This window comes from Lagopus muta, chromosome 2 (genome assembly GCF_023343835.1).
Source record: "Lagopus muta isolate bLagMut1 chromosome 2, bLagMut1 primary, whole genome shotgun sequence".
Taxonomy (NCBI): domain Eukaryota; kingdom Metazoa; phylum Chordata; class Aves; order Galliformes; family Phasianidae; genus Lagopus; species Lagopus muta.
Window position 1 is genome coordinate 102927313 of NC_064434.1, and position 14227 is coordinate 102941539.

The following is a 14227-nucleotide window of genomic DNA, read 5'->3' on the forward strand; positions in this document are numbered from 1 at the left end:
GTTCATCTGTTTCATTTAAGTGAATGAGCACTACTGTGAAAAACTTTGCTTTTGAGCTTCCTAACATTTTAAATTTCCATTCAAAATCTGCACTGAGAAAGGGGTTTGCTGTTCTCATACAGATATAAAACATTTGTTTCTATGAGGGTGACGTACCAGGCTAAATAAAAATAACCCTACGCTGAACTTCAGGGTGAAAATGAATTTTGGGTAATTCAAAGCAGTGACATACAGTGTGCTGATCTATAGAGGACCAGTAAGCCTACTCGTCCCCCAGCCTTTGGTGTGCTAATTGCATAGTACAGTACTGGGTTTGGTAGCACTCTTCACATTGCTTCATTACAAACTGCTCTACAAAGCAGCTCTGCTACTGAGTCAGGGCCAGTGTTTCTGTTGTCACCTGTAATTTTCTGAAAAGACACAAGGAAAGGTGTTTCTTGGACCTGTGACATCAAGAGGGAAACAAGTTTCATACCTGATCACTAAGGTTTCCTGCACATGCCTGCAGAGAGCCTTTACTTCTGATCATTTCTCAGAGCCTGACAAAGCATCTTTATTCAGCTCTAGGTCAGAACCCCCTTACCTGTCATAAAGACAGATCCACTTCCCATCAGGCCTCATCTAAGAAGTGCACACACACTATGTATGTTTTAATGTAATAAAGGGCTCCCCTAGTTGTGTCTCAGCTTCTCCTACCTGGCACCAAAGCCTGATTAAATATTAACGTGGGGTAGGTCCTATTATTTCCTGACTTCCGAGAATCCATTGGTAAATTGAGATCTAGCTGCTAAAAATTTCTGACACAACATAATTTGTATTGAACCCCCTTTCCTTGCCAGAGTGCCAGTGTTAATAAATCAGACTGTTCACATTGAATAAATCCATTTAAATACTTATAAAATATTAAAGATGCATTTGGGAAAAGCCTCTAAGGTGATTGTTGCACCCATGCACCTCACAGTAACTAATTTATTAAAGAGTTTGCAAACCTGGGAAAGAAGGGAAAAGAAAAATGGTTTCATAAACCAAGAGCAGAAGCCAATTTTTCAGCTCAGATGATGAAAGAAAGCATGCATTTCTAATCAAAAAGACAGATACGCCTTTTCTCTCCCACCATTCCCTCAACAGCAAAGTGCCTTTTCATCATCAACAACACTCCATTCCTAATGTCTGCTGAGGCCTTTCTGCACCTTCTCCATACACTAGTAATGTACACACAGCATCCCTTTGAAACAAGAGCCCATTAGCCGTTGCAGACTACCTTTTCACATGGAGTCCTTCCGTTGGTAGTCATCAGCAGAGTGCTAAATCATTCCAACTGGGCATGCTCACAGCAAGGCAGCGGGGTAAACAGATATTTAGAGACACAGACTGAAAATTGCTTTTCTACCTTTCTCAGAGGGTTTTTTTTTTTTTTTTTTTTTTTTTAAAGGAAAGGTCATAAACTACACAGGGAACATCAAGCTCTCCTCTCTCACCCCCCCTTCCCTCCTCCCTTAAACACAGATTTTTTTAACAAATCCACTTTTGCTTACACCCAGGTCATCTGTAATTTTAGACCTTCAACCACCAGCCAGTCCCCTTTAAAGATTACACAGCAAATGCGACCATAAATTTGCCCTACAATAAGAAACGAGTTTGAGCATGCCCCGAAAGAGGGATTTATGTGATTGTTTTCCTTCCAGTAGGCGTGGTGAAGGGATATAGAAACTGTCAGCGGGAGCAGCAAGCGGGGTGATACTTCACAATAGCTACCTGAGTAATGCAGGAGAGATTATGCCTAAATTGAGGACTGCCATTTGAGAGGACAATTAATTTTCAGGCTGTCGTAAAAGCTCTGTTGACAATTCTCAGCTGAGATTTTGCCTCTCGGCGAGGGTTTACACAGCTTTGTTCAATACAGGCAGTGGTACTGGTGCCATTCTTTGGGTTAAGTCTAGGGATTTTTCCCCCAAAGAAAAGCCTAATGCCTATTATCGTATTTCTTTCTTGACATGCAAGAAAGCTTTTGTGTGTTTTCTGTTAATGCTCACTTCTAGATCTTCACCTGAGACCGCATCTCAGACAGCTGGGTTTTTTTGGAAGTGACTGATTCAGTATCCTAATGCAGCTGGGCAGATGAAACTGAAGCAGTCAAACTACAAGCAGCCTCTGATCAAGCATGGTCAGGAGTTTGCTCATTACACTCCTTTGCTGGTCCCTTGCAAGGACCCAGGAGCACAATGGACTATAAGAATGGAAAATCTATTGATATCTTATGTTGCATGTGGGAAAGATGCTTTTCTGCATGCCCAAGTCATCCCACCAGTGAGTAACCAATTTCACAGCAAAAGATAGCAGATGATGGTTTCATGCTCCCAAGGAGAAATTCTGAGCCCTACATGACAATAACTCCAGGACTGCCTTTACTTTTTTGCTTCGGTGACAATAATATCCCATCCAAGCCCACTACAACAACAGAATGGCATCACCACAGTGCGACATGAGGCATGTTCTCCCAGGAGGGTGTCTAACAGCAGGTGCCTAAGTGAGCAGCTTAGAGAGCCCAGGGACCAGAAACAACGGAGCTAAACTTTGGAAAAGGTCTTCTGCCACATCTAGGCCACTATGAATCTCATGGTACCTGGATGGAAGCATCCCTGTTGGAAGTGGCTGGCCTTGCCAATGAGTCTGATTTATTACTAGTGACAAATTGTCTGTCAGGAGGCAGCTGTTTCAGACCGACGTACAAATGTTTGTGTACCGAGACTGTAAGACGAAAGGGTTAATTATTCAAGAAACTCAAGCAGAAGGGGAAAAAAAAGTTCCAAGCTCAGGGAGGTTATCATTGCCTTTTGCGCAGGCTGGTTTTAATCACTTTCTTGTACCTCTCCCTGACTTCATTTATCAAGCCTTCACATAAAAGTTGCAAAGTGAGGTTATTCAGCGGATACCTCCATTCATCTCAGATGATTGACCAGGGTGGTTTGCAGTACAAGCTAACCTGGGTGATGGCATTCCTCCTGTTTTCATTGCACAGCCTGCTTTCATTTTATGCTGTAATTGTGTTTTCACAAAACCATAACCAAACAGGCTGCAGATCCTAGGTTCCAGATTTATTTACAAACACCCTGACTAGCCCCCTCAGCCTTCTCCTGTTATCTGCTTTACGCTGCTTTGGATCTCTCCGCCAGGAGTCTGGGGTGGATTAGCACAAGATAGGAACTAGATCCAATCTAACCAAGAGGACCTAATCAACCCGTCCTTCCTCCCCCACTCCTTTTCCTCAGAACAAATCCACGTCCTGCTTCCCCAAAACTTCTCATGGGAATTAGCATCTGATATTAAACACTTCTTTCTGACTTTGCAGGAGCAGCATCAACCTCCGGAAGGTAACACAAGGGCTTGTGCTACTTGACAGAAAGACGTAAAGCACTGCACTAAGAAACTCAGGAGACTTAAAAGAAGAGGACACCTGATCAGGGACCACCACCTCCACCAGATGGGCCATTAAGTTGTAGATACTATCCCCATTCAGGGTGAGTACATGTGGATGAAGAACCATCTTGCATAGACGGAGTTGAAATTTTACCTGCTGGCATGGCTTCAGAGCTGATCATGAGGCAAAACGTGTAAAAAACCTTCATTCTGTCTTTTTCAGAAGTAAAACCATGAGAATTTGGATTCCCCTGATTGGCAAACAGCTGATTCACAAATAATGTAAGTTCAGAAATCTCAGCTGGAGTAACGCAGCATATTGACGGCTCTGAGGCCATTCACACCACTTCGCTTCAAAACTTGATTCAGATTTTTCAGTTCACTTCCTTTGGGAAATGCACATTGACTGAGAAAAGCCCAATCAGTGATTGTGAAGAGTTCCTGTTGGCACTGTTCATCTGCGGTCACTTCCTAGGCAAAGCCTTTTAGACAAAAGCAGCATTTCCATCCAAACAACCTGAACCAGTTTGGGTGAGGGAGAGGAAGGATGATGGGGCAGAATTGCGGAAGCAGTCTTTGTTCTATTTAAAGCATTCCAATAAGATTTCAACCACAGAATATGGCAACTGAACTGATCACAGGGGAAAATGTAATTAAAATACCTTTCTGCATTTTGCAGCCACAAAATCGCTGGCAAATCGTTGTAATCTGGCTTTGTTGAAGCAGAGGGCATGAATCAATGCTCCAGGAAAGAGTTTCAGCTAAGTACTTTTCAAGTTAGTCACCTTGCTCAGGGCCAATGCAGAGCTTTGTGTTCTTTCTGTTATAGAAAGGCAATCCACAAATGACTTTTCTTTCTGTCCTATCCTTCCACTTCAGTGCTGGAGCGACTCAGTCTGCCTATTCAGGTGCAGCAGACAGAAAAGCTGAAGCTTCAGGTTGACAGAGATTCCGTTGCTGCTTTTTCACCCTTATGTTTTGCTTCTGCCTCTAACAGCAGACTGTTTTTGTAGATTACAAATTAACTTTGATTGAGAACAGCAAGGAAATCCATCCAGCCTGAAGCAAGAAGAGCCTTCAGGCAGGTGTTGGTAGGCTTTCTTTAGAAGGCCTCCCTGGATTTGTAAAGACAGTTCATTACTGCTGGTTTGTATATCACTGCTGCTATCTTGTTGATAACATGTTTGTGTCCAATCTGTTTTTGTCTGACTCCAATTCTAACCAAAATTCAGACAGAATTATTAACCAGAGAGGGATTCTCATTCATTTTATCATCTCCTTCCAATTCCTTGCTTGCAAAGGTAGTTCTTAGATTGCACCTTTGATAAAAAAGTCTCCCACTATTGCTTTTGTTGGAATGAGTTCCATGTTCCTGAGATTAATTATTCTTTTTTTGGTGTGTGTGTGTGTGTGTGAGTACAGAAATTGAATGTTAAGACTAAAAGGAGCTCTTGCCTCTTTCTGATCAAAGAACTGAACACTCCCAGACCTCTCAGTGACCTTTTAGGAGATGCTTTGGGGACTCAAAAATCTTAGAAGAAGCAAAGGCTCAAGACCATGAGCATTATTAACATTAGATGCTGAGAAGGTCTTTGATCGAGTGGAATGGAATTATTTGATAATAGTCTTCATACAATGGGAATGGGAATAACTTTCAGAGGTAGATTTCCTTCTCTGTATGCCCTATAGCAGATGTCAGGGCTAATGCAGACAAGAGAAAAGTTTTATTCTTTTCTGGAAATATTTATAACATGGGCATATTTCATCACAAAGCTAATGAACAGTGTATTAGCAGGAAGATTACAAAGGTTACCAGGCCACTGAGATCGTACCTTGCTCTTACAAACGTAAATTGAAACGTTACTTTCCCAAAGAGATGTGAAAAAGGTTTTGCTGTAGTGTTGGAGACAATAAATGCTGGGACAGAACAGTAATGGAGAAATGAATGTATCAAATCAAAACTTGGCAAAAGAGGAAAAAAAATACGTTCATTCCCCCCCCAACCCTTCACCCCAAATTCAAAAGACACATTCTCCAGATGTAAGGAAATGAATCATTAGAGAGTAAACCTGCATTATCCATGTACTGAATCCGAGGAATGAAGCAGGATTCATTCAGGGCTGTTTTTTTCTTTGAGGATAGCAAAGACTAGCTGATTTATGTGAGAAATTTTAAGAGAAATCTTTCCCTTAGGACTTCACTGAGTCCCTTGTTTTAGGATAAAAAAATCAAACACGGCAGGATTTGGGGTTGCTTTTCTTTTTGCTCCTTAGTATCATTGTAAGACAAAACTTTCAGAAGATTTTTCATAAACTCCCACATTCTACTGCCAGAAGTTCATCTTGACAACCAGCACAACCTTTTTTGTTGCTCATTTTAACATGCTAGCCTATTTTGCATTGCCTGATACCAACAAGGAGGGGAAAAGGCCCTATTTGAACTTTACCCTGTGACATAATATCTATTTGTATTCCAAAAATTTATAGGCCTTCCTTGCTATTGTGCCTTATTGAAAACTCATGCCTTATTTGCTGTTCATTATTATCTTTTCAATATTTCTGTGTCTTAAGGTACCTTGTATTATACAACATTTGTTTCTTACTGTTTTTCTTCTGCGAAAGGTATGCTTTTGCATTTTTGAACTGAATTGCATAGTGTTATTATCTGTCAGTTTCTCTAATTCTCTGGGTCTCTGTCATGAGCGGTACATCATCCAACAGAAATGTTTGCAGATTATATTAGTTAAGAGCCCATAGATATCAAGTATCTGGCATGAATGGAGGATGAAAACAGTTTTAAAGACAGCAGAAAGTGGGTTTGAGGTTTCACCAACTTATGAAATAGTGAAAATTAATAAATGGATGTGGAAGACAGTCCACTCTAAATACATATGATGCTGTGCTGAAGTCACAGAGCTGCTATATTTTTAATGCACTTGTGAAGTTTCATCTGCAAATTTCATTAATATATTCCTGTAGATCCAGGATGGCTTCTCCTCAGGAGTCTCTACTTTCTGGATCATAAAGTTGTCTTCACTGTAATTTAGGAACCTCTGCGATGATGCATGTTCAGCTGTATTTGTTACTCAACAGATGTCTGGGTAGTTAAATTCCTCCATGAGCCTTTATCAGTACTTCTATTCTGGGATTCCCAACTGGTTCAAGATGTACCTCTTATAGTCGGCAGCAGTACCATTGCTCAGAGATCAGCATGCACAGCACGGGCCACGCTTGTTCAGCGCAGGTCTTGGGTGGCTGGTTGTCCTGATTGCTGCTAGTCTTACTGCTTGAGTTGGCTATGCAAGCCTAGAGTCAATGTCTTGTTTGTTCCTGCCCGAAGGCCAGGCTATAGGGTAGCTGGGGCTCTGCCCCGCTTCGTAATTCTCAAGATCATTCACTGCAGTAACTGTCACTGCTCTTCCTGTAGGGCTGCCGCCTGTGCTTGCTGCTCCTCCATAAATTCTGACAACACCTGCTGCTCTCGCTATTCCCTCATATATTACATCTACAACAGAAGCATGGAAACACACGCTGCTCACACTTCATTTGAACAGGCACCTTCCCAATGTAACACGCTGATTCTAACGCTGCCTCCTTGAGGGGTTTGGTTTCAATAAAACAGGCGTGATAATGAGTTAACAACACTGAAGTTGAACTTTTCTTCAGACCTACCCAGGGCTCCTCGGCTATCCCAGCTGCTCTTTCTGCACACTTGGTCAGCTCTTGCCTTGGAGAACCACTCATGCCCACTGGGCCACTGCTTGCAAAGAGACAGCAGCATGCATTCAGCCTTCTGCCAGTGGGATGAACATGTGATAGCAGTGTGGGAGAGTTTTAGGCACACGCTGCCAGGCTGCTCTATTCCCTTAGGCTACTTCTTTGCATTACATATTAAGGAGCTTTCCCCAGAGCTGGTCAAAGTGTAAAATAATAACCTGATTTGCAACCAGAAGAGCTGAATCTGGATCACTATGATTCAGGGAATCATAATATTAGTTATTAATGAGTACTCAGCCCACCGCTGGGTATCAGTGAAAATGCTCCCAAATCCTCAGAGTTTAAGGAATTTTAGGCTCAATGATATTCTCCCAGAAATTTACATGTTGTGATTCCTCCATCTAGAAATATTTACCATGCAGAGGCCAGAAAAAATTCCAGCTGTTTTTTGGCTTTCTGAGCAATCAGAAATGAATAAACACAGTCAAAATAAATGCTCAATTTTGAGTGAGCTGAAAAGCAATTGTTCTCCTTCTGCACTGACTGTGCCCCCGTAAGTATTAAATCTACAGGTGTTGGAAACAGTTTGCAAAACATTTCTTCTGAAGAAAAGGATTATATTTCCCACCTCCCAGCAAAGGCATAGCTAAACTCAGCTGTAATTTCAACAAGTCTTATTCTGCACAGCAGCAACTGGTGAAGTTGCTCCTTTGCTACAGGAAGTTTTCACTGCATAATCAGCCCATTTTGCTTTGTCTGAAGCCAAAGCACTTCCCTCTCCTGCCGAATACAGGCAGGAAAGGAAAGAGGTGCAGGAGTATCATTTGAATTGCTCCATTTGCAAGAAGGCGCTTAAGACTTTGTGACCCTCTGCTAATTTTCCCTCCCAAACAGTTAGATCATGGAGGCTCAACTGAAGTCTGGAATCATTTCAGGATGCTCACTCACCATTAAAAAAGATGATAAAGTGCAACCAAAAATAATTGTTTCTTCCTTTTCAACAGCTGAATTGATCTCCTTTGTCTACACCCCTCACCAAGGTTCTGACTTTTTCTGGCTAGCTAGGAAATATAAAGTCAAACACCTGTTTACCAGACACGGAGCTATGTATCTGCCATTGCTGATCCATCTGTGGAACATAAACATAACTTTCACCAGCTGCTTCTTTTAGCATGGGCTGGTAATGGAAGCCATTATAGAGCATATCAACAACATACTTTTCTAATAATCATGGACCAGAGCACTGTGAGGCATAAGCTGGCAGAGCCTCACTGGAGGTGATAGTGCTGCACCAATTCACACCACCAGAGGAACACACCCCAGCTTGTATCCTTCACATTCTTTCCCTTTACCATCCTCATTTTCCTAGTTTCTAGTTTGTTTCTGTCTTTCCATTATATTACACTAATGAGGCAACACGTTGTGGAATAATTCCTGGGCCAGGACCAAGCAGTAATGGATAATTGCCTTGGGTACCATACAGCCTCAATATTAATGACTCTGAGAAAACCTCAGAAGATTCAGAGGTGTGATACTGCAAAGGCTTCAGCTGGATTTGGGCCAAATGCCCCATTCGTATAAACACGCTCACCTTTGTTGACTTTGGGAGAATTATGATGGCTTTTGTTTGTTGCAAACATGCTTTAGGTGATTCACAAGATCATGCCCAACCTCATCCATACTCTTTAGATTTCAGTTGAGCTTGAAATCTTGCAGTGCAAACAGAAGACTCCTTTTTGTCTTGCATAAAGAATGTTACAACTATAGTGTGTTACGACTATAATTAAATTGCTGATAAATCCCCTTATCTCTCACGCTACTCCAGGAAACAGTAAATGAGGATGTGCTCTTGATGAACATTGACTTACCTCTTCCCCTGAGTCACATCAGTTAGGCAGGTCACGATCTTGATGGTGACCCAAGACAACATTCATCCTCTGCTCAGGCAGCTCATTTTCCTCCCAGCGTAAAGCTCAGACAGGCTGTGGGACTTTCTAACTCTTAATTTTCAAGTCTGGACACGACCTGGGACTTGAAAAAGAAATTCCATTAGTACCTAAGGCTCTCAAATGGGATAAAGACATACACCTTGTGAGACTTCAAACTCAGGGAAATCCATCCTTTTGAGTCCAGCCCAGAAACAGTTACCCAGAGGAAACCCATTAGAATTTGGTTTCCTTTTGATATTTTTGTAACTTACGCTGAATGCTAAACTGTGCTTTCCAGGACTTCTGCAATTGTTAAAATCAACACTCACCTCTAATATATTCCGACTTAAAGTGTGCAACCTTGCTTAAAATGCACTGCTAAAGCATATATTTTCATGTATCGTTATGTCTAAACGCATGATAACCAGGTTGAAAATCAAATTATCTCTGTTAAGGTGAATATTAGAATGTGACTACTGCCTGCTGTGCCTCGAATGAATCTTGTAAACACAATCAAATCTCTCTCTCCCTCTCAGACACAGAGGCACATGCACGTCCTTGCACAAGAAAAGAGATTCTTCACCTTCTGCCATCGTATTGTCACAGCAGCTCATGTTTATTGTGAATGACATCTTCAGCTACAACTCAGCATGAGCTCCAGCATGCTGGAGCTGAACATCCTACCAGGAAAATCAGCAGTGACATTAAAATTGTTTCATGAATAATGAAAAAATAAATATCCCATTAACTGCAGGTACACAGAATGCTTTGTTTAACTAAAAGAGTTTGCAGAGGAATCCCAGGTCTCTGAGGGTAGAAACTCTTTTATTAACTGCGGGTACAGAACTTATTTAGATGGAGCTGTTTTCATTATATTGCTAATTCTCTCAATTACACAAATGAGAGAACACGTGATCAGCACTATTAGTAGGGCACAGACTTCTCTTTCACAAAACTCTAAACTGCCAGAAAATCACAAAAAAACAAACCCTCAGCACTTGCAGCTATCAGTCTCTCAGCGACTCCCGTTCTGAGTACGGAGGTTCAAATACGTCTCCCAAGTCCAAATTTGTGCAACAGCAGTTTTAATCATTTATGGGAGCAAAAAGGCTTCAGAGAATGTAATGCAATTATGTAAGTGTATAAAGCAAGAGAGAATTCAATTGTCTCGATGCCATACAAGGCGAGGTTATTACAGGATCCTAGCAAAAGATGCATAAAGCACGACTTCACTGGATCCAGAGTTTCCCTGGCAGCATCAGTGTGTGTTCCTGCCAACTGTTAGAAGTTCAGAATCACTAATTTGAGGGAGAAGAAACAAGCTTCATTTGAATTACGGGGTTACAGTGACCAGAGATTTATATAAAAGTTATTTGCAGTGCAAATGCTATATTTTGCCCTATTAAGGACAGAGCAAACACATTTTTTTACATAGCACTAATGTGTCAGGCAGAAGTGAAATCTTACAGTGATTTCAGACTTTGGGCTAGGCTGAAACTTGGGATCTTAAAATGCAAGGGTTTCTACAGGAAGGCAAATAGACTTGCTGCAAGAATTGGAAAACAGCCTCGCTACTGTCCCTTAAAACAAATAAAGAGAGCTGTTATTCCCCATTCTTTTCCAAATTTCATCCACATCCATAGCAAGAATGCTCAGAAATGTTCCAAAGTGCCAAGAAGCATGAAAATAATTCCAAACACATTGCTACTATCATACTAACTATTGCTTACGGACTTATTAGCATGGAAATACTCTCAGAATAACCTTCTGAACAGCAATCTGAAATAATCAGCTTCATTAAGAGTTCAGCTAGTAAATACGGGCTTAATATTAGCGATGCAAAAGACCCACCTTCTCTCTCAAGGAGTGTGAAGAGATTTGCTTTCTAGCTTTCACTGAGCCAGGCACAAAAATGGTGTATTTTCCACAAGTCTTCCCCTTTTTATAGAGAGTAGCACACTTTATGACTTCTTTCTTGTGAGTTCAAGTTGCTTGCACTTCCTATTCATGCGGGAATGCTCATTTCCTGTCTGAAAACACATGCATTTATTCTTATTTGTTTAACAGCATTCTAAATGGCATAACAAAAAGACCAGTAAACAGGAATGTTACACCTTGTTTGTATCTGCACGCAAAGCTCTACTCATTCTTTGCCTTTAAACATGACAGAAAATTAGGATTTTGTTTTTTCTTTTTGACATGCATCAATGCTTGCAGCAAAATAAAAGAGGACATATGTGTACAATATGTATCTCGTCAGGCTCCAGCTATTGTCAGGTGGGCTTAGCCAGGTGCTTCAGAGCTCCTCCTTGCTACCAGCAAGGCCAAACGGTGAGCTGAGGGTGGCTCACCATGTAGATCTGACATGTAGAGAGAGATGCACCTCACTATGTAGTCAAAAGAGTTAAAAGCAAGCAAAGGTAAGAGTGAGTAAAACCCTTGTATTACTGGGGAATAATGTGTCAGTCAATAGCAATGCAAGCTGCGATTCTATCTATTATACAGGGAAGGTAAAAGTATTCTACTAGGTCACTTAGTTACTTCAACCAGATGGAATCCAAAATGTTCAGAAAATTAAAAATCCATTTATTCCTCCAAAGTTGCATTCCATCTGTTTTCAGACATTTATGGAATCTTTTTGCATACAGGATATGGCAATCACTGGTGCCTTGGAAATATTTCTTCCCCATGCAGCTCACAGAAAGCCTGGATGGCTATAGACAGCATTGGAGCAAGCCTTTTTTTTTCCAGGTGCTCTTACTTCTCTTCAAAATATAGGAAACTTTACTTTTGTTTTAAATAGAAGAATCATAAAACCCAGTGTATCACTGTCTGCAAAAACGCAGCAGGAACTTTTAATCTTAGAAAAAAATAAAAATAAAACCATGCTATTCCCTACTCTTTCCACCTTGAAAATTTTAACTTTCCTGCCAGTCTGTTTCTCATTTTCAGCTTGTGGAGACAATAAGAATGATTCAGATGCTATGAAGGAATGCAGCTTGGCATGTAGCGATCTCCGCCCTGAAGATAAAAGTGACAAAATTACCCCAGAAGTTATTAGCTCTAGGCTCCATCAATCATTTCTTAAGAAATATTTTATTTCATTCGACTACATATTGTGCCTAAACCTAACTGGGGTATGGTCCCCTTCCTCCTATCACTGTTTTCAGCATCTTCAGCTTCACCAGATGGAAGCATATCATCTGGCACGCAGGCTGAATTTTCTGTGTATGACACAAACAACCACATTCTCTCTCCTTCCTCGGTACTTTCCTCTGCAGTCAGTGGCTCACCCAACAGGTCAGCATCACTGAGCCTTACTCTGGCTGATGCTGAGAGTATTTTATCCCCCGATGAGGTTGGCACATAATGTAAGTACAGGTTATATCTCTACTCTCAGCTATGTTATAATTCTATTTTTCTTCTGATTATTCACATCTCAAGTTAAATCTCTCCCACATTCTCTGCTGGAAGGAGCCAGCTACACGCCACCAAGCTGAAAGACATCCAGCAGATAACACTGCCCCAAAACTTCCAATAGGACAAAAATGCACCAGGTTTGGTGGTCTTACAGAGTCTTTCAGTGCTACATCACCAGTCCTTGTACCCTAAGCACACTTTGTTGCTTCACCAAGACTGCTATTGAGCATGTGGCTCTGGGGGTACACACATTTTTCATTACCAATGCCTGCATTTTATTCAGCTCCCCACATCATCTGGATAGCTGGCAGGTGATTGTCACATACAAATGAGAAAGCACTCACAAATCCCAAGCCAGCGCATCAAAAAGCAGAGAACTTGTTTTTAAGCATAAAACTGCATTTAAAAAACAGCAATGAAGAAGAAAATCAGAAATGGTGGGTGCTTTGTTTCTGCCTTTGGATTTTATTCTGAATTTTGGGTCATGTCTTCAAATTTCTTTTCTGCAACTCCAAAGACAGGTAGAAAAATGGAAGTTAATGCTCGTACTTAGTCTGATATTGCCCAAAAATGACACTTGAACACACACAAATGCAGTAAGAATACTGATATACTTTTACTGAGAACTGTTCTAGTGATACCAAGCCCTGCTATAACAAGGCTTTATTTTGCATCACTCCAGATGTGAAATGCATGAGCTTTGGCTTTGAGGTTGAGGAACACATGCTCACAGACCGTATTCAGTCAGCAGCAGAAACCAGAGACTAGATTTCCTGCTCTTCTTGACAAATGTCCTCTTTCAGCCATTGGGAAAGCTAACACTGAGAAAGCTTGCTGCCCACAATAGACAAAATGCAAGGGGAAATACAGCAAAACCAGAAAAAAAATGAACTGGGGCAAGATGGGCTGCTGTTGAGCATACCCAGGATGCACCAATCCATGGGGCAGGCACGTATCTTCCCAAATGTAACCTTCTTCCCACTCAAGCAAAACACCTATTTCTCAAGAGCTCAAACTAATTAAAGGTTTCCTTGGGTTCCACAGAGGGACTTGGCCCCACACCTCTTTATCAGCTGCAGTGCCTGCCCTTATTCTCTTTAGTTTCACCCACCCCCTGCTAAGTTTAGAAGAAAAGGCAACAGCTGTGGCTACTGACAGAACAAGGTTGGCAGCTGCAAAACTGAGATGCCACATTTCAGCATATAATTTTCTTTCCACAGTGTCTCTCCCTAACTTTCCTCTTTAAGAGGCACTTAAAATCCATGTGTCTGACTCAATTATTGTTATTGTAGCTACGGAACAGAATGTGATGCTGATGAGGGCCTACCTGTCTAGTTAGCTTCCCTTTCTGGATGCTTTCTTTCTTTGATTCATCATTGCTTGTGACATGTGTATTGTCTAAACTATGTTCATGAACAAGTCTCTAATACATTCAATGGAAGAAGGTGAAAATCAGAAAACAGAATATCAGTTGCACGCATAAATTTATGTGCTAAGTTTAAGCATTCTATTGCTGAGAAATATCTTATGGACAAACCATGATTTTATTATAAATTAAAAATAACTATACTTGCAGTAAGTTTAAGAATAAAATTTATTTTGCTTTCTTTGATTAGGAGAGCACCGACACTGTATAAATACTTTGTCTTTATGAACTTTAATCTAGAGATTCTGCATTCCCCCAGCATTCAGTACATTATCAAATCATATTCAAAGTACTATGAATTCATGCCCCAGAGGGCATGA

The 14227-nt window shown here is 41.0% G+C and overlaps 1 long non-coding RNA gene across 3 annotated transcripts in view; it reads right to left on the reverse strand.

The window, feature by feature from the left end:
• The window catches only part of LOC125689328 (uncharacterized), a 63898-nt gene that overhangs the window by 45217 nt on the left and 4454 nt on the right, over positions 1-14227 (reverse strand). For 2 of the 3 annotated variants that reach the window (XR_007375202.1, XR_007375203.1), the window contains 2 exons: positions 10913-11091; positions 9002-9164 (listed from right to left, as the gene is read on the reverse strand). This is a non-coding gene — a long non-coding RNA (uncharacterized LOC125689328). The remainder of the gene's footprint in view (positions 1-9001; positions 9165-10912; positions 11092-14227) is intronic. The other variant, XR_007375204.1, reaches the window with a different exon arrangement.